General features: G+C 53.9%; 1 protein-coding gene across 2 annotated transcripts in view; it reads right to left on the minus strand.

The window, feature by feature from the left end:
* TLN1 (talin 1) overlaps nt 1–19,512 on the minus strand; it is a 171,285-nt gene extending 151,773 nt beyond the window's left edge. For both annotated transcript variants that reach the window (XM_045020456.1, XM_045020455.1), the window contains exon 1: nt 19,395–19,512. The gene's annotated coding sequence lies outside the window, so the exon portion shown is untranslated. The remainder of the gene's footprint in view (nt 1–19,394) is intronic.
* Nucleotides 19,513–24,034: the final 4,522 nt, after the last annotated feature.

Raw genomic sequence — 24,034 nt, forward strand, 5'->3', positions numbered from 1 at the left:
CTGAACATGAGACATGATGCAATGATGCACCCAGAGAGGGAAGGACTTTGATCAAAACACAGCATGAGTTTTACCACATCCAGAGAGGCTCTACATCTACAAAAGCAACCGAAGGAGGTTTCACCAAACTTGAGCAATTGTAGGTGGATGACGCCACCATACCACTACAATTTGCCACGGAAATCAGGCTTGCTGTAGCTAACAAAACTGGAACCATCCCAGGATAAACGGACATGTGCTGAGCCCTGAAGAGGGAGGAAAGACTGAAACCTGGTGGAAGGAACATAATCTTGAGCTCCTTCTCTCCTAGCACTTACTAAAATTGAAGTTCTAGAAATTAGAACCCCAATGTGACACTGTACCTCAAAAAAGCACCCTGGAACCCCCATATTCACCACTGGGATAGGACTGATATGTTGGGTACAAAGTATGCCTTGTGAGGTATCATTTGAGAAGTCATGATCTGCTGACCATTACTATCCTGTTGAATTGTGTGCTACCCTTCTCTCTGAAGTTATGAAGTGTTGCCATAGGTTTGGTACTGAAGCATGTAATACGTGGGAAGTGCCCACAGCTAGCCTTTCAGTGGCAACAAAGGAGCAACTGACAAGGCAGATTTACATCAGCACCAGCCCACAGGCATTGACGGCCCACCAAGAAGATCCACTCTCCCAGAGACTCCTCAATGGGATGATTCAGTTGGGGATTGGCCCTGCTTTGAGCAGGGGGTTGGGACTAGATGACATCCTGAGGTCTCTCCCAACCCAAATCTTCTTTGATTCTATGACTGGGAGCTACCTAACCCGCACGTCACAGCAACGGTCTTTCTAGCAGCTGGAGAGAAAGTATAAATGAGGGTCAATGGCATCACCACAGGGCCTCTCTCCTCCCCCATCTTAACACCTGGAAGATGATTTGGAAGACAGACTGAACTGGGGAGATTGGTACCAGTCTGGGAAGGAAATTCTGCCTGTGTAATAAGAACTGTCAACTGCCTGGAACATCCAGTGGGGTGAGAAACTGCTTGATTCAACTCTTGCTTAGTCTGTAGAATTTAGACTCTGATTTTATTTATGTAAACAACTTTGATCTGTCCATACTTATAATCACTTAATCCTTCTATAGTGAATTGGTTTTATATTTTACAGTAACTCCTTAACGTTGTAGTTATGTTCCTGAAAAATGCAACTTTAAGCGAAACGATGTTAAGCTAATCCAATTTCCCCATAAGAATTAATGTAAATGGGGGGGTTAGGTTCCAGAGAAATGTTCTTCACCAGATAAAAGAATATTTGTATATATACATACATACACACACACACAGAGTATAAGTTTTAAACAAACAATTTAATACTGTACACAGCAATGATGATTGTGAAGTTTGGTTGAGGTGGTGGAGTCAGAGGGTGGGATATTTCCCAGGGAATCCCTTACTGCTAAATGATGAACCAGCACTTGGCTGAGCCCTCAAGGGTTAACACGTTGTTGTTAATGTAGCCTCACAATCTGCAAGGCAGCATGAATGGATGGAGGGGAGACAGCATGGCAGACAGAGAGACACATCCTGTGTGGTGGAGAGAGAGAGATGCGCATTGCCCCTTTAAGTATGCTGACCCCACTCTAAGTACATTGCCTTTTTAAGTAGATTAGCAAGTTGAGAGAGCAGCTGCTGCCAGCAAGCTCCCTCAGTCCTGAGCCGTTGTGTCCCTCCCCCCCACACACACACACTCTGTGGAGATGTGGTACAGGAGCAGAGGGGCAGGAGTGGGCACCCTGACATTAGCACCCCTCTTCCCCTCCCCCTGTACAGCAAGCAGGAGGCTCCCAGGAGCAGCTCCAAGGCAGAGGGCTGGAGCAGCACACAGCAGTGGTGGGAGGGACAGCTGAACTGCCTGGCAATTGATAGCCTGCTGGGTGGCTGCTGTGCAGGGAACTTAGGGGAGCTGATGGGGGGGCTGCCGGTCCACACTGGTGCCAAGCCCCCACCAGCTAGCAACGGGCTGCTCTTCCTGCAAGGAGTGGACAAACAGGTGGCTGCCAAACATTATAAGAGAGCATTGCGCAACTTTAAACGAGCATGTCCTCTAATTGATCAGCAACGTAACAAAACTTTAACCAAGACGACTTTAAGTGAGGAGTTACTGTACCTAAAACAGCTTGGTTTTTGGTTGACGTGCTTAGAGAATCTCAGCTCAGGTTAAAAAGAGTGGTTGCACTTCCCTACCTTTTGTTGGACTGGTTAACTAATTAGTGAACTTGCACTGTCTTGAGCAGGGTAAGATGGTATATTTCTGCGGTTAGTTGCTGGTGCCTCTCTGTATAATTTATGACTGGCTTAGAGAGCACTGAGGCAACTTAGCTGGGTGTGGGTCTCCACATGCCGCTTGTCACTGGCACAGCAGTGCAAGACAGCCCAGGCTGCAGTGTTAAGGGGGCACAGCGTTCCCACAGTTCCAGGTTGTACCCTGGGGATCCCATCACATCCAGCCTATCTTTATGAAGCAACTGGTGTCACAGTTCATAGCATCAAAATCGTGGGAAATTGTAGAAGTAAAAGAACTCTGAATTTTGTTAATTTTTTAAAAGTCGTGATGGGTTTGGACAGAACTCTGTAATGGGCTAGGTGCTGAAAGAAAAAACATGGTAAAAGAGCAGACAAAAGCGTAACAGAGGCCTAGCTAGTTAGCAGGCTGTTTGGGTTTTACTGACAAAACTGCAAGCTTTTCATTGGGGACAATGTGTGCAACTACTTCATGTCTGAAAGTAACAATGCTTCTGAAGTGAATCACAAGTCGCAGGACTTGTTTCCTCACACCAAAGCTCTGTTTTTGAGAGTCTGAAGCCTATACTGCAACTGCATCAAGGGGAAAGTGGCTGGGGGCCAGAGCGATGTTGCTGGCTCACAGGCCGCGGCTGGGCTGGGACACAGCAGCAGAGTTAAGGTTGTTTGAAGAGCACTAACTACAACTCTCTCGGGGCTTGGCAACACTGGAGAGTTGCAGCGCTGGTGTTGGGTTTACAGCGCTGCAACTTACTCACCGTCCACACTTGCAAGGCACATACAGCGCTGCATCTCCCTGGCTGCAGCGCTGGCTGTACTCCTGCTCTGCCTCGGGTATAACTATTGCAGCGCTGGTGATGCAGCGCTGCTCCGCCAGTGTGGCTACCAAAAGCGCTGTTATTGGCCTCCAGCAGAATTTTCCCATAATGCTTTTAACTAAAGAACTCTCTTTGTTTTGATATGATGCCTGTTTTGTTGTGAACTCGGGGCTCCAGGAGCTGCTGATCTAAAAAACAAACAGCTCCTGTTTGCTGTGAATGAGGCAGGTTTAAGAGTGAATGAGGGGTCGGGGAAATGGTCAGAATTTGCAAGGCAGGGAGCTGACACAGTGTCAGCTCCAAAAATCCACTCTCTCCCCCACACGGTCCCTGTCACACTCCACCCCACCCCCCTCTTTTGAAAAGCACGTTGCAGCCACTTGAACGCTGGGATAGCTGCCCATAATGCACCACTCCCAACACCGCTGAAAATGCTGCAAATGTGGCCACACTGCAGCGCTGGTAGCTGTGAGTGTGGCCACATTCCAGCGCTTTCCCTACACAGCTGTACGAAGACAACTGTAACTCCCAGCGCTGCACACCTGCAAGTGTAGCCATGCCCTCATTGTCAGACACATGGGTGCAATTAAACATTTAGTGAATTTCTTATTCAAACTTCTTTAAATCTTTGGTTCTGGAATCTCCTCAATTTTGTTTTTGCAATGGAACGCGAAGTTTTGCCAGATGGCTAGTCACAGTGAATACGAAGACCGCAGAACCCTGAAGTGTATGATATGAGCAAGGCCAATGAACGACTGGGTATAGTCTGCATACACCTCAGTAAAGGGAAAAGGCAGCGTTACCGAACTGCTGGCTTCTTTGGGCACTGCCACTTCCACCTTCCCCAACTGACTGATAGGATGTTCTACTGCTGTTCAGTCTACTGTTCTTAGGTATCATCTTTTCAATTTGGAAAGCACCTAGGACATTTCAAGGCTTCTGGGAACAAAATAATGTGGAGGATATATTTTTAGGTGTCTGCTTTAGGAGACGAGGACACTGGGGTAGGGTTTGGATGAAAAAAAATAAACTAACATTGTAGTTGGATTGTTTGTCTTCAGGCACATCCAGCTCCATTGCACAATAAATGAATACCAACCATCAAGTCAAATATTTCACTATTTTAGTGTATTAACTCCCATGGAAGGGCAAAATACCAAATTGTCTTGTGAAAACCCTGAATTACTTGGAAAAGACAGCTCTGGAACGGTCTTTCCCAACTCGTTTGGATGGGTGAAAAAAAAGAGCACAAATGGCTAGAACTCTCTTTACAGGAAGTTATCTGACAGACTGCAGTTACAGACTGAATAGCTTGGCTCCCTTGTCTAACCAGAGCTTTTTATAAGCACGGCAGACACGCACTCAGTGAACATAGACGTGGCTTGTAACTGCCAAGAACTACACACTCATCGGTAGAGCCACAATGTTGATAGCCTCCGTAGACAGAGTGGTAGAAGGTATAAATACAATGAACACCTCCATTTTATGTGCATGGTACACCATGAGCAAAAAGACAAACTAATAGCAAAAAAAATTATAAGTACATCAGAAGCAAGAAGCCTGACAAAACGAGTGGGGCCACTGGACAAGTGAGGTGTCCAAAGAGCACTCAAGGAAGACAAGGCCATTGCGGAGAAGCTGAATGAATTCTTTGCATCAGTCTCCACTGCAGAGCATGTGGGGGAGATTCCCACACCTGAGCCATTCTTTAGGTAAATCGGAGGCACTGTCCCAGACTGAGTTGCCAGAGAATGTTTTTGTGCCTTTATGCTATATACTATGCAGACTTCACAGGGGAGACCAGTGTTTCTCAAATTGGGGGTCCTGACCCAAAAGGTAGTTGCGGGGGAGGTGGGGGGGACAAAAGGTTATGGGGGGGTCGTCAAGGTATTGCCACCCTTAGTTCTGTGCTGCCTTCAGAGCTGGGCGGCCTGAGAGCAGTAGCTGTTGGCTGTCCCGCCAGCAGCAGCACAGAAGTTAAGGGTGGCAATACCATACCATGTCACTCTTGCTTCTGCGCTGCTGCTTTCAGAGCTGGGCGGCCAGAGAGTGGCAGCTGCTGACTGGGGGCTCAGCTCTGCAGGCAGCTGCGCAGAAGGGTGGCAATACCATACCTTGCAACCCCTGCCACACAACTCCTTTCGGGGTGAGGACTCCTATAATTACACCACCATGAAATTTCAGCTTTAAATAGCTGAAATCATGAAATTTATTGTTTTTTAAATACTATGACCGTGAAATTGACCAAAACAGACCATGAATTTGGTAGGGCCCTAATCATGGGGGAATTGTGTGTGTCTCTATATTGTCATAAACATACTTGGCGGCAGGTATTTTGAAATAAATTACCAAAAGAATTGAAACTGGTACGATTATATAGTGTTATATTGATAAATAAAATATGCAGAATTTTAAAATATTGTTCACAGAATTTTTAGTTTTTGGCACAGAATTTTTAATGTTTTGGTGCAGAACGCCCCCAGGAGTAGTAGTTGGCTCCAATGGTTAGTCTCACTGTGCAAACACTGTACCTTAGTTCTGTTGCATTCTCCTCCCATGTAGGGTGACCAGACAGCAAATGTGAAAAATCGGCATAGGGGTTAGAGAGGTAATAGGAGCCTACATAAGAAAAAGCCCCAAATATCAGGACTGTCCCTATAAAATCGGGACATCTGGTCACCCTATTCCCATGCCAGGACTTGCAGGAGTTATAAAAATGTGGATATGCACTATTGAGCATGACCTCAAAACATTTCTAGATGGTCTTCTCTGCTTTACTAGCAAAGGCAGTGCTATGCACCAGCTCTCAATGCAGACTGACTGACACACACACACACACACACACAGATAAGACGCTGGCTTTGAGTTAACAAGGACAAAGACATCAGTCACTTTCTCAAAGAGTGAAAAGCTATTTCTCTAAATCTTGTGTCTGAAAGTGATTGCCCCATAAACCTGCCCCAGAGATGAGGTGAGGAGGCATGGGGGAAGAAGGCAATATAACAGGGAGATGGAGACACCAGGACTTGCCCTCTGCATGGAGCAGACATTGCTTATATTTTGTGCATTTGACACCTACATCCAACACTGATGTGTGCCAACATCCATGGAACAGGGCTCAGCTGTGCACTAGCCATCCCCAAAGGGGTCTTGCAAGGGACTCTCCCAGGCTACCGCCACCCTCTCCTCCCTGTGGGACAGTGCTCAGCCCTGGGGGTCATATCCTGTTTGGACTCTTCCACGGACACTCAGATAGCCAGTGTCACTTCTGGTGTCATTATCAGTGCAGAAGTCCAGACAGCCTGTGTCCTAGCCCTGCCCCAGCCCCCTGAGGCCAGACGCCCCATGGCTTGGGCAGCCCTTAAAGGAGTTTATGGCAAGCAAGATGGCCAGAGGGAAGGTCACTGGCTACTTCATTTACTTAGCTCTCATTCAAAAGACAAATGAAAATGACAGAGCAGGTCCCTAGCTGATCTGTGCAAGGACCTGTTCCACTCTGACCTCCTTTGGCTGTAACACTCGTCTTGACTTAAACTGAGCTCTCTGAAGCAGGGACGGTCTCACTGTCGGTTCAGCAGCCAGCCCACTGGGTCCCTGATCACAGCCGTGGGTGCTAGTCCACCACGACTAACCCTACAAGAAGCAGTGCCTGTGTGAGGGTGTACACACACACACGCACGCGTTAGAAAAGGGACTACCAAGTCCAGTGCCTGTTGCCACCCTCAGCTGTCTCCCCCACTGCCTCCTTCAGAGTACACGTTCCAGGCCACAGACTGTATCTTTGCATGGTGTTCAGCACCCCAGCCCCACTCCCAGGCGCGGTGTCTTAGTGCTCCACAGTACAAGCAGCCCAAGTACACTCATGCCACACTCCCAGATCCCCTTCACTTGGGTGCCTGGCTATTTCTGAGCAGCACAAGTGACAGCTCAGAACCGCTTCTCCTGCCACCCCCATGTATCAGACCCCTCCTAGAGCGGCTTTGGGACTCACTGTAGGAGACATGCAGGGAGCCTGCGCTTTGCTGACAGGCTCACATTCCAGTGGCTGCTCCAACAGTATTTGTGGTTGGAGTCAGAGACGTCAGGGAGATGGATAATCATAGGGGCTCTCTACAGATGCAGCTTCCCAACCAGCTCCTAGGGTACAGAGCCCCCAGCAGCTGTGCTTCATGCTTCCTCCCAACAGGCTGTACACACAGCCATGGGTCAGCATGCAGCTGGGGAGAGATAAGCATCCCAAGGGTCCCTATGCAAAGGAAGGTGGGGAAGAGAGAGCAGAGCACAGGAGTCCTTGAAAGTGGCTTGCAAGGGCTAAAGCATTCTGCTGAAGAGAAAAGCGCAACTGGACAGGTGAGGCTGCTGAACAATCCTGTGTCTGTCAGTGCCCTGCCCTGGCTAGGGAAAGTGCAGGAAACCCAGGACACAGCGAGGCATAGGGGAGTGGGGTTCACGGGGCCTGTGCATGTGGCTGAAGCAGCATCTGCTGCCCACTGCTGGCAGGAACTAGTTAGCACCCAGTCACAAGAGGGGCAGACCAGGACTGGGGTGTACTAGAGCCCCCCACTCAGAACAGCATGGGGGAGCTCAGGAAGCACATGACAAAGGGATCCCCACTCCCTTCCAACACCAGGGCACCTAGGAGCTGCACTAGGCTCATGCTGTCCAGTGAACACAAGAACAGCCGTACTGGGTCAGACCAAAGGTCCATCCAGCCCAGTATCTGTCTGCCAACAGTGGCCAATGCCAGGTGCCCCAGAGGGAGTGAACCGAACAGGTAATGATCAAGTGATCTCTCTCCTGCCATCCATCTCCACCCTCTGACAGAGGCTAGGGACACCATTCTTACCCATCCTAGCTAATAGCCATTAATGGACTTAACCTCCATGAATTTATCAAGTTCTCTTTTAAATCCTGTTATAGTCCTAACCTTCACGACCTCCTCCATAGGTTAACTGTGTGCTGCGTGAAGAAGAACTTCCTTTTATTTGTTTTAAACCTGCTGCCTATTAATTTCATTTGGTGACCCCTAGTTCTTATATTATGGGAACAAGTAAATAACTTTTCCTTATTCACGTTCTCCACACCACCCATGATTTTATATACTTCTATCATATCCCCCGTAGTCTCCTTTTCCAAGCTGAAGAGTCCCAGCCTCTTTAATCTCTCCTCATATGGGACCCGTTCCAAACCCCTAATCATTTTAGTTGCCCTTTTCTGAACTTTTTCTAGTGCCAGGATATCTTTTCTGAGATGAGGAGACCACGTCTGCACACAGTATTCAAGATGTGGGTGTACCATGGATTTATATAAGGGCAATAAGATAGTCTCCAGCTTATTCTCTACCCCCCCCTTTTTTTTTAAAAAAGCCAAAACATTAACAAGACAGGCACAAAGCAGCAGTCAGGGCAAGCTGCAAACAAGCAGAGGGGGCAGGACTTGCCTCACCACAGACAGACGGAATCCCACAGGCCTGGCTCAGGCATTTCTATCACTTGGCCACTCCACTCTTCGCCCATTAGCCATTGCTTAACTCTCAGGCCTGGTCTACTCTGGGGGGGAAGGGGGAAATCGATCTAAGTTATGCAACTTCAGCTATGCGAATAACGTAGCTGAAGTCGACGTACTCAGATCTACTCACTGCAGTGTCTTCACTACAGCAAGTCGACTGCTGCCGCTCCCCCGTCGACTCCACCTGCGCCTCTCACAGTGGAGTACAGGAGTTGCCGGGAGAGCACTCGGGGGTCGATTTATCACATCTAGACTAGACATGATAAATCGACCCCCACTGGATCGACCCCCACCCGCCAGGTAGTATAGACATACCCTCAGAATCTGTTCAGCAAGCCTGGCAGCGGGCTGTGGGAGACAGAGCCCTGTGCATACCCTGGGCCAGGAGTCAGGCCGGCCAGGGAAGAAGCGTTTCCCCTACAGGCCGTCACAATGAAGCTATTAGCAGCAGCAGGTGTCACTGCTAACACTCCCCTAGCTAACAGGGCACAGGTCTCTGGTATTAGAGCACTCAGCATGCTCCCTCCCCCAGCAGGCTTGGCTACCTAACCTGCCTCTCTCCAAGCTCCACCCTCACTCAGCACTTGGCCAGCTGGGCCCAACAGAGTGTTTCAAAGCACCCCTCCTCAGTAGCATCAGGTGGCAAGAGGTGCATCCTGCTGAAGGGGTCCTCCCACCCAGGAGCCCACTCAGCCACTCTGGGGCAGCTGGAGAGGTGGCCTGCTGGGAAGGGGTGCCTTTGGCTCCAAGCAGATGCCACCCAGAGGCAGTGGCCTTCCAAGGCCCATGCAGATGCATGGCAAAGCAGGAATGAAGCCCAGTGAGTGGCATCTGGAAGGGGAAGATGGAGTTCCCCAGGAGTTGGAGACTTCCCTGCTCTCCCCCCCACCCCCCACCCCCAAAATGAAATGATATCCTTAATGGCACTGGGAACAGGGGCAAAGGACCCACTCACCCCCAACTCCCCCCAGCCAACACACTAGTCCTCAGCCCAAGACACATTCTACAAGCCACAGCTCCGCCTGGTTCTATCTTCGACAAGCCTCTTGCTGGGAGCAGCCGCCAGTTCAGTGCTGTTACTCTAGAGCAGGGGTAGGCAACCTATGGCACGCGTGAAAAGGTGGCATATGAGCTGATTTTCAGTGGCACTCATGGTGCCCAGGTCCTGGCCACCAGTCCAGGGGGCTCTGCATTTTAATTTAATTTTAAATGAAGCTCCTTAAACATTTTTAAAACCTTATTTACTTTACATACTATAGTTTAGTTATATATTATAGACTTATAGAAAGAGACCTTCTAAAAATGTTAAAATGTATTACTGGCACACGAAACCTTAAATTAGAGTGAATAAATGAAGACTCGGCACAGCACTTCTGAAAGGTTGCCGACTCCTGCTCTAGATCAGTGGTTCCCAAACTGGGGTTCGTGAAATGTTACAGGGGGTTCTTGGGAAAAAATTCCCTAATAGCAGACAGAGCTGTCGCTAGGGACCCCGGGCAGCATGGGGCCAGCAGCCCGGAGCCCCTAGACTTCCACGAGCTAAGCAGATCAAAGCAAGCATATCTATCACACTGAGGAGATTTAAACTTCAAGACTCCTTATAAGAAACGGAAAGGGCGGTGAATATTTTTTGCTGTTTTTAAAATTATTATGAAGAACAAATTTAAGCTTTTTGGTAACGTGCTCTGTTTGCCTGGACTGCTCAAGACCTGAATGCTTGTGTAGGAGGAACTCTTGAGTGAGATCTTGGGAGAGTGTTGCCGTTTTCGTAATGTAATAAAAATACTGTAATAAATAATTAATAATAAATAGTGTGTAAAAAGCATGTCATAAAAACAAATTTTATATTTCCAAGATCACTGCTTTTATAATTTATACTCAGGTACAGGAGAAAATCCCTGGAAATATTCATTTTTAAGAGGGGGTTCGCGAGACTTGACGTGCTAGTGAAAGGGGTTCACAGGCTGTTAAAGTTTGGGAACCACTGCTCTAGAGCAATCTGTTTTCCCTCTGCTATTGGAATCCTTTCTGTTTCCTCTCTCACCCTTCCAGGTTCCTCCAGCCCCTTTATCAGGAAACCAGCCGACTCACCAACATTAATGACTCTGAAAAAATGTCCCCTCCCCCTACTCCCTTCCCCAGCAAGGACAAGAAAGGGGGAAGGAGACAAGGAGTAAACAATGACTGCTACCAAATATGGAATTAACAGACGGTGATGAAGCCATAGTCCAAGCATTTAAACATCCTGCTGGGCAGATTTAAAGGGCCAAGGAAACAGCCAGGCCCCAGGGAGCTCACTGAGCAGCTGAGCGAGGCGTCATGGCAGGGGACAGAGAGGAGACAGCAGAGCGGAACTGGAAAGTCATGAGATGAATTACAGAAGGAACAGAGTCAAAAATGCCCTCTAAGTGCCCCAGCCAGACATCCCACGGTGAGGGGGTTCCTGGGCTCTCCATGAGGCACTCTGCTCCTCTCACCCAGGCAGGGACAGCCTTGTTCTTTAGAAGGACGCCCCCTCAACCGTCCATCAGTCTCTGAAAAAGGCCCATGGGAGTAGCCAGCACAGTCACAGGCTGTGGGTGCAGGACAGCTCACAGCCTTTTCTCCCTGTGACTGCAGCACAGGAACCAGCACTGCATTTCCCCTTTTTCTGGGTTACATCTGCATTCTGTCCAGGGTGACACCAGCTCTGGCCAGAGCACCCACTTCAGACCACAAGCGTGACAGACACACCCCAGCTGATGGGGGAGAACTGGAGTTACGTGCTCTCTCCTCTGGGCACAATCAGCCTTTTGTCCTGGGCTGTCAGAGCTCCAGCCAGCCCCCCTGCCAGGCCAGTCCTGCGGCAACCCCCGTCCCCCCTTGCACGCCAAGACCAGGGAAGAGACATGGCTGCAGGGAAGGCCAGCCTGGCTCCCGCTGTGGAAGTGAATCCCAGCCCCTGACTCTGCACTGAGAGCCAGCCCCTGCCCCCTGGGCTCGGCAGGGCAGGAATCCAGCAAGTTAAAAAAAAAAAGTTTGGCTCTCCACAGCCAGCAATCCTGTCCTGTGGCTAGGCAAAGGGGAGGGAAGTTCTAATGTCCAAAGCAGAGGGGTGGGGGAGAAGACTGGCACTCAGGCAGCAGAGCCAGGGCACCGGAGGAGAGCCCAGAAATCGGGGTCCTACGCCGGGCTCTGCTACGGACTCCTGGTGTGACCTTGGGCCAGCCACATAAGCCAGCCACAGGGCTAGTACCTCACACGCAGGAGAAGACGAGACTGTTGGTGCTAGCAAGATACCCACAAACCATGGTGAGGGGACTGCAGAGTACCCAGATCATTTACAGCGTTTAGATCATATTCCAAAATGACCTGCTTCTGGCACCCTCCTCCCCACAGCCACCTTCCCTCAGGCCCCCAGCCCTCCAAAGGCCCGAACAGAAACACTGCCAGGCTGGGAAGGGGGCACTGACAGTGCTAGCTATAAATAACCCCCGAGGCGCCAGTGCACCATGCACAGGACGGGAGCTGCGCCTCCTGCGGAGCTGGGCAGCTATAATTGATTTGGGGTTGGTCCTGCTTTGAGCAGGGGTGGGACGAGATGACCTCCTGAGGCGCCTTACACCCCTAATCCTACGATTCTATGAATTGGCTCCAAACAGCAGAGTGTGTCAGACCCCAAGAAAAGCGAACACCAAGAGCAGCCTGAGCCCCAAAGGGATGTCCTATTAGAGCAGCCCTAAAGGCAAGGCAAGACCCTGCCCACCTGAGCCCCACCTCCCAGGTTCTCCTTGCTCTTTTCATCAGGCCAGCTCCACTTACTAGGGAATGGGGGATCAAAGCCACACAGACAACTGGCTGGGTATTTATAACAGCTGCCATCCCCATCTGGGACCAAGCGCAACATGGACCTTTCTGCATCCTGCTTCCCCAAGATGGCATCTCCGAGCCAGAGGTGGGAGTCCAGGCTCTCCCCGCCCAAGGCCCATGTGTGAGATCCCAGCCTCACCAGGATCAGAGCACCTAGGTGGTCTCCAACCCCACGGTGAGACTCTTCACTTCCCACCACCACCTGAGGCTGCATCCATCCACGCGACGGGACCTGCCACACAGGATTAGACCTATGGCCAGCCTAGCACCAAGAGGGGTGGGGGGCTTCTGAGGAAGGCAGCCCCTCTGACATGCAGCTGTGTGCTACTTCCTCCTGACCCTGGGTTAGGCCAGCCTGCGCACCCATGCCGGATGTCACGCCGTATCCTGCTGAGTGCCCACACAGATGCTGCTATTGTTCTTTATGGAAATTAACCCTTCCCATCCCAGACACAGACCTGCTGCCACTGCCATCCCTGGATTTCACTCTTGTGACTCTGAACTCATGGCACTAGCAAGATACCTGACCACCCTGGGAAGGCCCTTAGCTCAACGATGGGCCCTCTCCTCATCTTCAGCAGGCTTGGGGCTGAGCCTCTCTCTAGCAGCCGTGGAGGCTTCCCCAGTAACAGGCTGAATTTCTTCAGGTTTGTGCTATCAGCCTCCCTCCTCCCCACTCTTCTGGTTCCTGCTGCATTTCCACAAGGGAGTGGGCACCAGCACTAGCACGGGCCCACAAGTGCTGACTGCATGGGCTTGCGTATCAATGTGTAGCCAAGATGGGACTATCTAGAGAGCTCTGGACCCCCAGCACGCCAGAAGTAGGGGCAGGCTGCTCTCCTTGACAGTCCTGCAGAGGAAGGGTAATAGCTTCTCCCAAGACTTTACCAGAGGGGAAGCAGCTGTCGAACATGCTCAGTGCAGACCTCAGTCTCACAGGAGCGAGCAGGGCCTTTGTTCTGATGCCACAGCAGGGTAGATGTGAACTTCAGAGAGTCAGGTGGAGGTGACACTGAGGTGAACAGGGATGGGAGTCCCTTCATTCCAGCCCCTGTTTTGGTGGCTGAGCTGTTAGGCTGGACCCTTCCAAAACTAGGATCTCCAGCCCCAAAGTGCAATTTCCAAAGTGCACATGGAACCCAGTTTCCACCTGAATGTCTGGATATTTGTCCAGGGCTGAGTGGCTATTTGGAAAACGCACCAGGAGGCGCAGGCATCCCTGAGTCCTGGCACAAGAGCCAAAGGTGCTTCTCCTGCTGGGGCTAGGAACCTCTAGAGATGCTTGGTGCCATGACAAGCTATAGCGATGGGCGGTGTTGGAAGCTCGTCCTTCCCTCATCTCCACCACACCCAGGATCACTGTGCAAACCAGCTGAACAGAGCCTGCCTGGAAGATGCAAACAGTGATGCACCAAATCTCAGCAGCTGGAAATTAAACTAATTGCATGCATCCTCTCTGAACATGTGATCCCTAAATCCAATTCCAATGGTGCACACTCTGGTGTGGCACGCTCCATCGCAAACTCTCATGATGCTGACCAGGACTAACCAGTCAGCATAGTCACGATGAAGCCCTGAACTATGGATTGCCTATGCTGCGATCGGAGGTATGAATGCAGCACGTGTAGACACACTCAAACTGGCTTGAAGCTAGCTGCCCTGAATACTAACAGCAGTGAAGTTGCAGCAGCACGGAGTTCAGCGCAAGCCCACCCGTGACCCTGGGTACTTACTCTGGTGGCTAGCTCACCCCGAAGTTCGTGCTGCCAGTTTTGCTGGTATTAGTACTTGTGATACTGAGATGACAGCTAGCTCAGGTACGCCTACATGTGCTACAAAAGCACCTCTGATTGCAGTGTAGTCATTTCCTAAGTGACCATGCTGAACATGCCTTGCCCTGGATAGCAGTCAGCTCACTCAATTTCACCAGTATGCAGTGATGCAGAGAGCCCCTCTCCCATTTCTGCACTAGCCCTGGTGCTAGGAATAGTGGGCATGCCCGTGTACACCAGCCACCAGTGTTTATCACCACGCTGCCTGGATTGGTAAAAACGCCTGTCGTTCCCATTGGCACTTACACTCCCACCAATAGAGCTGTAACCCTGGTAGCTTCCCCATAACTGCCAGTGCAGGATGCCTGAAATAGCACAGGGGGCCCCTGCAGGGCCAGCTTTACCAAGTGCCCTGAGGGACCTGGGGAGGCAGATTGTGCCTAGGTGTGACAGCAGTTCTGCTCCTAAGGAAAGTGCAGCTCTGGGGACTTGGAGCAGGGTGATAGCAGCTGGCCGAGCTGACCACGTCCATGTACAACAGAGAAGAGCAAATGTTTGCAAGTTTGCCTCTGCTATTCCAGCCAGCATCTTCCTGGGCAGGAACTGGTTAGTGACAGATGGACATGTCTGCCCTGGCCCTTCCACATGGAAATAGCATCCACCACTCTGGCAACCTCAGGCCCTTCCTTTGAGATGCACATCACCCGGGCCCAGGGCCCAGAGTCTATCATTCAGAGTAACTGTAATAAGCTAGAGACCCTGTCAAATCCTGTGCAGCAAATCAAGGCTATAAGGGCACATTTGGGAGGTGTAATTGGCGCCTCAGCTTGGGGCATCAACCACCTTCCTTTCAGGAAGATTCCCACAGTTAAGTTTTAATGTCTCAATTCATCACCAAACCCTCTCACCCCACCTCCATCAAAACAGCAGCGTGTAGAGATGATGCTGTCCTTCAGAGGCTCTGTACAATAGGGACCCACCCCGCAGTCTCTCCAGGGCAGTCTGGGTCCCTCCCCACTGCTCTTTGTGCAGAGATAAGTTTCCCTACCTCACCACTGAGAGAGCAGCTCCAGGGGCCCTGGGACATCCCCAGGGAGTCACCAGCTGATGCAGCCAAGGAAGCTGCCTTCAGCAAAGAAACTCTATCTCTCAGAAGCGTACTGCTGCCAAGAAAGGGTGTGGAGTCCCCACGGCGGGAGAAATCAGTGCCCAAGATGAGACACTTGCCAGCAGGGATGGATTCAGGATGAACTCGCTCCAGCACTAAAGCCCTACTGGAAATGGGTGCCCCATTAAAGTCCCCACCCTGCAATCCCTGGCAGGAAGTGATGACAGTGCTTAGAAAGACACAGGTTCATTAGCTCAGTGACCCAATTTATCCATGCCAGCAGCAGGTCAGGCACGCCACAGGGAGGGGGAAACACGGCTGCAGACCAAACACTGCAGGCCATCCGGGAGATACCTGAAGGCCAGAGATTTCCTGGGAGGTGTGGCGCAAACCCCAGTGGTTTTACAGCTCACCATCTGGAACGTGCCCAGGAAGCCTTATCCAGTGCAGAGCTATGAACTCGGGGGAGGGAGCGAGGAACCTGGAGGAAGAGTCACAGGCCGCGAGAATTACTAAAGATGGAAAGTGCCTAGCTCACCACGGCTGCCTGGCCCCGCTGCCCAATTAGATCATTCGTGAACATCCATTAATCACATATTTAGCCAGAAACAGTTACATCACTCAAGTGCTCAGAACAACGACCAGCTGGGGCTGAGTCCAGGGATGAAGAGGCAGAGGTACCCCCAGAGCCAGCACATAACCCACTACCACCTTCGTAACCATGTTCCCACACCACTTCTCCCTACTCTACACCCCTCCCAGGAAAAGAGCCGCTGCTCCCTCCCTGAGTACTCAGGGGTCATTCAGAAATGACGCCCCCTAACAAGAAAAGGTGCAGAGTCGGAGAGCAAAGTGACCCAGGCACTGTTTCTGAGATTGGCCCAGCTGAACCGGGCAACGCCCCTCCCCACAGCATGCATACACCCCCACCCACACATGCTGGTGACCATCAGCAACCCACATACACACATCATTAGAGCGGACCTGAAGTACCACACACCCAGGCCTCACCCCAGAGAGCTGCAGCAGCAGCTTCAACTCAGCCAGCAGGGGAACCCAATGTTTCCATCCAACAGATTAAAGCTGGGTCAGGACACAAATACACACACAGCATCCAGTTCTCAGCTGAATGCCCCACAGAAACAGGGGACAGAGTCATCTCACCCACATGCAATGGGCATTAATGTTAAGACATTCCTTGAGGCACAGTGCCCCGCCACAACCTGCCCACACACTTTCCTACTGCCAGCAGCTCTGGGAAGGGTTCTGCACTTTGCATGCCAAAGTTAGTACGAGTTTCCCCAGAACTCCACTCCCATTCCCCACACACACCCCCCAAAGGAGCCTCCCATAAGCATCCACGCTGTGCATGCCCACGCAAGCTGCAGGACTCCCTCTGAGGACAGCTATCACCTCCCAGGCCATTTCAGCTGCCCTATCCCCTCCCCTTCTGGCACCGCTGCAGCAGACAAACCTGTTCCACAAAACCCTGCCCTACAGGCATGGAATCAGCAGCATGAGGGAGACAGAAGCTGCAGGCAACACTTCCACTGGAGCTGCCTTCACAAGCCTGTGCAGAAGCCTGTACAGGGAGGAGAGGGTAACTTCTGCTGCCCCCTGGACTGTGCTCCCAGAAGAGGGATGTGGGGGGCGGGGGTAGTTGGGGAGAGGGGTGTTATTGAGCTCTAGCGGGAGCTGCAGACAGATGAATGAGGCAGCCTCTGTGTTGCATTTCTTGGCAGGAGGCAGCAAGCCCCACCCCACCTCAGTGCACACAACCAGAGTTCAGCTCCTCATAGCCCCAGCTCCTCCAGCCTGAGTAACAGTGAGCAGAGCCTGACTCAGCCCAGCCGAGACAGCAGCAGAGCAGGAACCAGACAGGGAGGGGGAATAAACCCCAATCCTCCTCCTACAGCCCAGGAGAAAAGCCTTGGCCTTTCCCTGGACAGCAGATTCAGCAGTCTGGTGGGCCCCCCCAGGAGCATGGCCCCTGCGAGAACCTGACACAGAAGGGAAGCCCACAAACTGGGCTTTGGAGCTGTGCTCCGGCTCCACTCCAGCTCCAGGCAAAAACCTGCAGCTCCACTGCTCCGGAGAGGCTCCACACTCCAGCTCCGCTCCAAAGCCCTGCCACGACCCCAACACTGCCACTACTGCAGCCAGAGAGAGAGGGACAGGCTGCACAACTAAGGGAAGCCAGCAACAAAGCCATTGCATAGGGTTAACAGATCCACGGAGACACCAATAAGGAAAGGTGTAAGAGCACAACCTCTTGCCCCAGGTGCAGTGAGTCCTAGCACAAGTTACAGCTGGACTCTATCTGGAAGCAGCTTTCAGATTCATCTCTGGCTAGAAGGGGACTGATCAACTCAAAGCTCCCCTCCTCCTCACCACCAGCTCCTGGCAGAAAGGAGCTGTACCCCCCTCCCCCCACCAACTGGCTGCTCCAAGGGGACATCCCCACTACTCTGCTATTCCCCCAGCCTCCATTCCTGGGTCCCCCTCATTGCAGATACCACTGTCACACTGCTGGTCGGGGAAGCCTGAGTGGCACAACCAGAGCTATCAGACTTACCCCCCAGCTGAGCCCTGTCCAGGGGAACCCAAAGAGCAGCCCTGAAACTGCCCCGGGCTTTGTTAATCTCACTCTGAGGCTGCTTGGGGAACTACCAGAGGCAGTCTCAGGCCCCCAAGCACATTCGGAGACAGGCTAGAATGTGTGTGTTGGGGGGGCGGGTCGGGGGTGTTAAATGAAAGCTCAAATTCTGCAGAAAGTGAAGAGGCTTGAGACCTCGACCTTTGCAAGTTTCCTACTAACCACTGCTTCCTGCAGCAAGGCCTGATAATGCAAATGTTACTGTAATTAACAGATGGCAAGAGAACTGGACTCAGGCTGAGCAACTGAGCAGAGCCATCACTGAGTAAGGGCTGGGTTGAAAAGCAGAGAAACTTCACGCTACAGTTGCCTCCCCCCTCCCGCTGCTGCCTGCTCATCCCACAGGGAGAAAGCAGCAAGCTATGGTTGAGAAGCTGAAACAGGAAGCAACAGCTTCAACTTCAAACGAGTAGTGAGTGCATACGCCGGGCGGGCGGGCGGCGGAGTGCTGCTCCTGTAGCGGTCGGGGAGGAGGAGCAGGCGGCGGCATAGGAGGCCATCCCCACAGTGGGGCCAGAGGCCCCTTCGCTCAGTGTTCATGCAACTGTCAGAGAGTTTCTGGGGAGGCCCAGAAGCAGAAGTGACAGGCAGGGAGGATGGTATCTGCTGAAGGCATTTGTCCCGCTGTGCTGTGTCAGTAACACGAGCCACTCCCAGCCGCCAGGCTGTTCCATTCGTTAGTGGCACAGCCCGGCAGACAGGTAGTCTGGGAGCTGCCCCAGCAGGGAAAGCAGCCTGGGGGGCAGCTGCAGGGTACCTCGCCTTCGCCCACAGCAGCCCCCACCCTCTCCGCCTGCCAGTCACGGAGTCAGCTGGTCTCAGGGCTTGCAGTGTCCCTGATCTATCACCCCTGCAACGTGTGTCGCCTGCGCTCCGCAAACCTCACGTCGGACACACACACCACCCACGTCTGGCCTCCCCCTCCTCCGGCCTCCCCCCAACCCACGCCTGGCCAGCCTCCCTCCCCCCCCGCCTGGCCAGCCTCTCTCCCCTTCCCCGCCCCCTCCCACGTCTGGCCTCCCTGCCCCACCGCACCCCACCCACGCCTGGCCTCCCCACCAACCCACCCACGTCTGGCCTCTCTCCCCTTCCCCGCCCCCTCCCACGCCTGGCCTCCCCCCCTCCCCCGCCCCCTCCCACGCCTGGCCTCCCCCCCTCCGCCCCCCCCCCCACGCCTGGCCTCCCCCCCTCAGCCCCCCCCCCACGCCTGGCCTCCCCCCCTCAGCCCCCCCCCACTGGCCTCCCCCCGCCCAGCCTGGCCAGCCTCCCTCCCCCCGCACCCCGCCCAGCTTCCCTCTCCCCCCGCCTGGCCTGGCCTGGCCTCCCCCCCAGGCTCCCGCGCACCAGCCCCCGGCCCCGGCCGGGCTCCCGACGCCCCGGGCCTGACCCCGCCCGGGCCTACCTGGGGCGCCAGCCGGGTCCCGCTGCGGCGCTGCTCCGGACGCGACTCGCTGGTGGGAGGGAAAGACGGAGCGACGCCCCCCGCCCTTAGGGAGACGCTCTGTGCTGACGCTCTGTGGTAGCGCCGCGCCTGCGCACTCGCACCGCCACGTCCCACCCCAGAGTGTAGCCAGCCCGGCGCCATCTTGGTTGTGGGCAAGGCCCGGCCCCGCCCCGCGGGAGTGGGGCCAGGCCGCGCCACAGACCCGCCCTCGGGGAGGCGACGGGGTCCTAGCGCCGGGTGGCCCCAGGGCTAGGCAGGAGCCGCGGCGCCTCCATTGGTTGTGTCCCAATAACCCCCAAGAGACCTCGGCCCACCCCACCCCGCCCAGCCCACACAGCCCCTCCCACCCCACCCAGCTCACCCCCCCCTGTTCTGCCCTCCCCCACCCCGCCCAGCCCCGCCCCTCTCAGCCCACACAGCCCCTCCCGCCCCACCCCACCCCATCCCCGCCCTTCACAGCCTGCCCCCGCCCTGCCCCACCCAGCTCACCCCACCCCACCCTACCCCACCTCGCCCAGCCTGACCCACCCCGTCCCTGCCCCACCTCGCCCAGCCCCACCCAGCTCATCCCACCCTGCCCTGCCCCACCCCGCCCTGCACAGCCTGCCCCCACCCTGCCCCACCCAACTCATCCCACCCTGCCCCACCTCGCCCAGCCCCACCCAGCCCCACCGTGCCCCGCACCACCCCGGCCAGCCCCACCCCACACAGCCTTCCCCCACCCTGCCCTGCCCCACCCAGCCCTGCACAGCCTGCCCCCACCCTGCCCCACCCAACTCATCCCACCCTGCCCCACCTCGCCCAGCCCCACCCAGCCCCACCTTGCCCCGCACCACCCCGGCCAGCCCCACCCCACACAGCCTTCCCCCACCCTGCCCTGCCCCACCCAGCCCAGCTCACCCCCACCCCCCCACCTCGCCCAGCTCCACCCAACTCACCCTGCACAGCCTGCCCCCGCCCCACCCTGCCCCGCTCACCTCGCCCAGCCCCACCCTGCCCACCTCGCCCCTCCCTGCCCCACACTCGCCCCGCCCAGCTCACCTCGCCCAGCCCCTCCCACCCCACCCAGCCGACCCTGCACAGCCTGCCCCCGCCCCACCCCACCTCCCCCAGCCCCTCCCACCCCACCCAGCCCACCCTGCACAGACTGCCACAGTCCTCAATTCATGGTTTAAAGACGTCAAGTTACTGAGAATTCACCATATACTCTAGTTCAAACCAGCAAGTGGCCCATGCCCCGCGCTGCAGAGGAAGGTGAAAAATCTGCCAATCTGACTTGGGGGAAAATTCCTTCCTGACCACAAATATGATGATCAGTTAGACCCCGAGCCTATGTGCAAGGTACCTGGGAAAGAATTCTCTGTAGTAACTGTAGTAACTGAGAGCCCTCCCTATCTAGTGCCTTGTCCTGTCCCATTCCACCCAGCACAGCCAGCCTCTGCCACGCTTCATCCTGCCCATCCCAGGCAGCCTCTACCCTGCCCCACACAGCATGGCCAGCCCCTGCCCCGCCTTGTCCTGCTCCGCCCAGTAAGGCCAGCCCCTGACTTCTGGTAGAAGAAGCAGAAAAAAATACACTATGTATGTATAGCAGTGGCTATTAGAGAAGGGAAGTAGAGGGAAGTAAGATCTACAGCTGCACCGGAGAGCGGGTATCGAGGGGAAAAACTGAAAGGAAATATGATTGGTGAAAAAGGGAAGTGATCAAAAAGCTGTGTTAGAGGAAAGCAGATCCTGAGAACAGTAAGCGAGAAGCCCCCCCCCCCCCCCGAGTACATGAAGGGAGAGAACGACTGTTTGAACGTCTACTGACGGAACACAGTTCCAAGGTGACTAATGGACAAACCCCGCTTGTGATACACTCGGTGCAGCGAGGTACAGCCCAGGAACAGCGAATCAAAGAATCACTTCCAGCGGGAGAGAAGCAAAGAACAGGACAAGAGTGGAGCTGGACCTACCGACAAAAAGATGAGCTGATTCTCCGCTGAAGTGACCTAATATATCTCTTTTGTTCTTGTTAATAACAATGCATGTGGTGCTAACTGCACGCTCCCAAAGCTTAGTGAGTTGGTAACCTCTAGTTTATTAGTATCCGTTGTGAGTCTTTGGTAATGTTCTGTATTATTTATGCTCCTGGGCTTCTCCCTTATAAAGATCTGAACATTTAAAATGACCCCTTTTGTCTTGGTTACCCTCTACCTCTGCTCACAAGTAGCCGAGCCTTGCCAGGTCACCACACCATCACTGTGCCAGCCTGCCCAGCCAGCTCCCATCACTCCCCACGGGCTGCCCCACAATGTCCCAGCCCAGCCCAAGAGTTCCCAGCCATCCCACACTTGCTGGGCTCAGCCCCAGGCCCTATCCCCACCCTGCCTGGTCCAGCTTCTCATCACCCTGTCTCCCCTCCAAGCAGTCAACACTGCACAGTGCAGCTGCCCATAGAGCTTCACTAGTGGGCCTGCACCCTGCTCCCTTTCCACTGCCTCGAGTGCCTCCTCAGGCTTGGCCTCCTCAAACTCCCTCCTTTGTCAGCTCCTCCTTTTCTAGGGAGGTAGGAATTGCCTTTTGCACCAGACCAGGGGGACGTATAGCCCAGTGTCTGATCTCCGATGGTGGCCAGTCCTAGGCAAGGAGTAAGAACCCTATAGCCACGGGCTAACTCACCCACAGAGGAAATTTTCTCCTCACCCATCACTGAGGCCTGGTCTACACTACGGGGTGTGTGTGTGTGTGTCGAACTAAGGTACGCGACTTCAGCTACGCGAATAGCGAATAGCAAATAGCGTAGCTGAAGTCGAACTACCTTAGTTCGAATTTCCTACCTGTCCAGACGCCGCGGGATCAAACTCCGTGGCTCCCCCGTCGACTCCGCCACCGCCGTTCACGGTGGTGGAGTTCCGGAGTCGACGGGAGCGCGTTCGGAGTTCGAACTATCGCGCTAGATTAGACGCGATAGTTCGAACTCCGAGAAGTCGAACTCTCCGCGTCGACCCGGCGGGTAAGTATGGACCTACCCTTAGGTGACTCCACGCTGAAGCAAGGGTTATTAGCTTTTATTGTGTTTACCTGATTAAGATCAATGCTGAATATTCTTGCTGTCCATATAAATATATTCACTGAATGCTGCTAAGCTCTTGGCCTTGGTGACGCTGTCTAGCAGAGTTCCACAGGAAAAAGTGTTTCCTCCTATCAGCTTTAGGTGTGCAGCTATTCAGTTCCATGGGAAGTCCCCTTCTCCCCATCAAATGAGCAATGTGAACAGCAGTGCCCGATCCCCCTTGTCCTCATGAGACCAGCAGGGTGAACAGCAGTGCCCGATCCCCCTTGTCCCCATGAGACCAGCAGGGTGAACAGCAGTGCCCGATCCCCCTTGTCCCCATGAGACCAGCAGGGTGAACAGCAGTGCCCGATCCCCCTTGTCCCCATGAGACCAGCAAGGTGAACAGCAGTGCCCGATCCCCTTGTCCTTCCGATACGAGCAGAGTGAATGGCAGTGCCTGATCCCCTTTCTCCCTGTGAGTGGAGAAGGGTGAACAGCAGTGCCCGATCCCCCTTGTCCCCATGAGACCAGCAGGGTGAACAGCAGTGCCCGATCCCCCTTGTTCCCATGAGACCAGCAAGGTGAACAACAGTGCCCGATCCCCCTTGTCCCCATGAGACCAGCAAGGTGAACAACAGTGCCCGATCCCCCTTGTCCCCATGAGACCAGCAGGGTGAACAGCAGTGCCCGATCCCCTTGTCCTCATGAGACCAGCAAGGTGAACAACAGTGCCCGATCCCCCTTGTCCCCATGAGACCAGCAAGGTGAACAACAGTGCCCGATCCCCCTTGTCCCCATGAGACCAGCAAGGTGAACAACAGTGCCCGATCCCCCTTGTCCCCATGAGACCAGCAGGGTGAACAGCAGTGCCCGATCCCCCTTGTCCTCATGAGACCAGCAGGGTGAACAGCAGTGCCCGATCCCCCTTGTCCTTCCGATATGAGCAGAGTGAATGGCAGTGCCTGATCCCCTTTCTCCCTGTGAGAGGAGCAGGGTGAACAGCAGTGCCCGATCCCCCTTGTCCCCGTGCTATGAGCTAGGTGTATGATAGTGCCCAATCTCCCTCCTCTTTCCTTCATTGTTCTGCATCTCGCCATTGTGTCCCTTCATTATGTCAGAGATTCACAGAGTGCAAGTCCAGAAGGACCATTGTGATCCCCTAGTCTGACCCCTGTACAGCACGGGCCCTAGGACTAGTCTGACCCCCTGTATAGCACAGCCCCGGGAACTGCCCCAAAGTAATTCCTGGAGCAGAGCCCATCTTGGTTTGAAGCTGTCTGTGATGGAGAATCCCCCGTGGCCCTTGGTAAATTGTCCAACAGTTAATTCCCCTCACTGTCAAGCATTTACACCTTACTTCCCTTCCATGGGTAACGATGCCGTTCAAAGATACTTCATGGGCCCTGGGTCCGTCTGTCACCACTGCCCAGCCCAGAGGGGCTGGCGGCTCCGCAGTGCTGGGGGACGTCTGTGACAATATGGATTCCCCCTGCTCCCTCTGCCTCGGTAACTCTGGCCCTGCTGGGAAGACTGGGGTGGGGATTGAGCCCTCTGCCCA

Source organism: Mauremys mutica, chromosome 6 (genome assembly GCF_020497125.1).
Source record: "Mauremys mutica isolate MM-2020 ecotype Southern chromosome 6, ASM2049712v1, whole genome shotgun sequence".
NCBI classification, from domain to species: Eukaryota; Metazoa; Chordata; order Testudines; family Geoemydidae; genus Mauremys; species Mauremys mutica.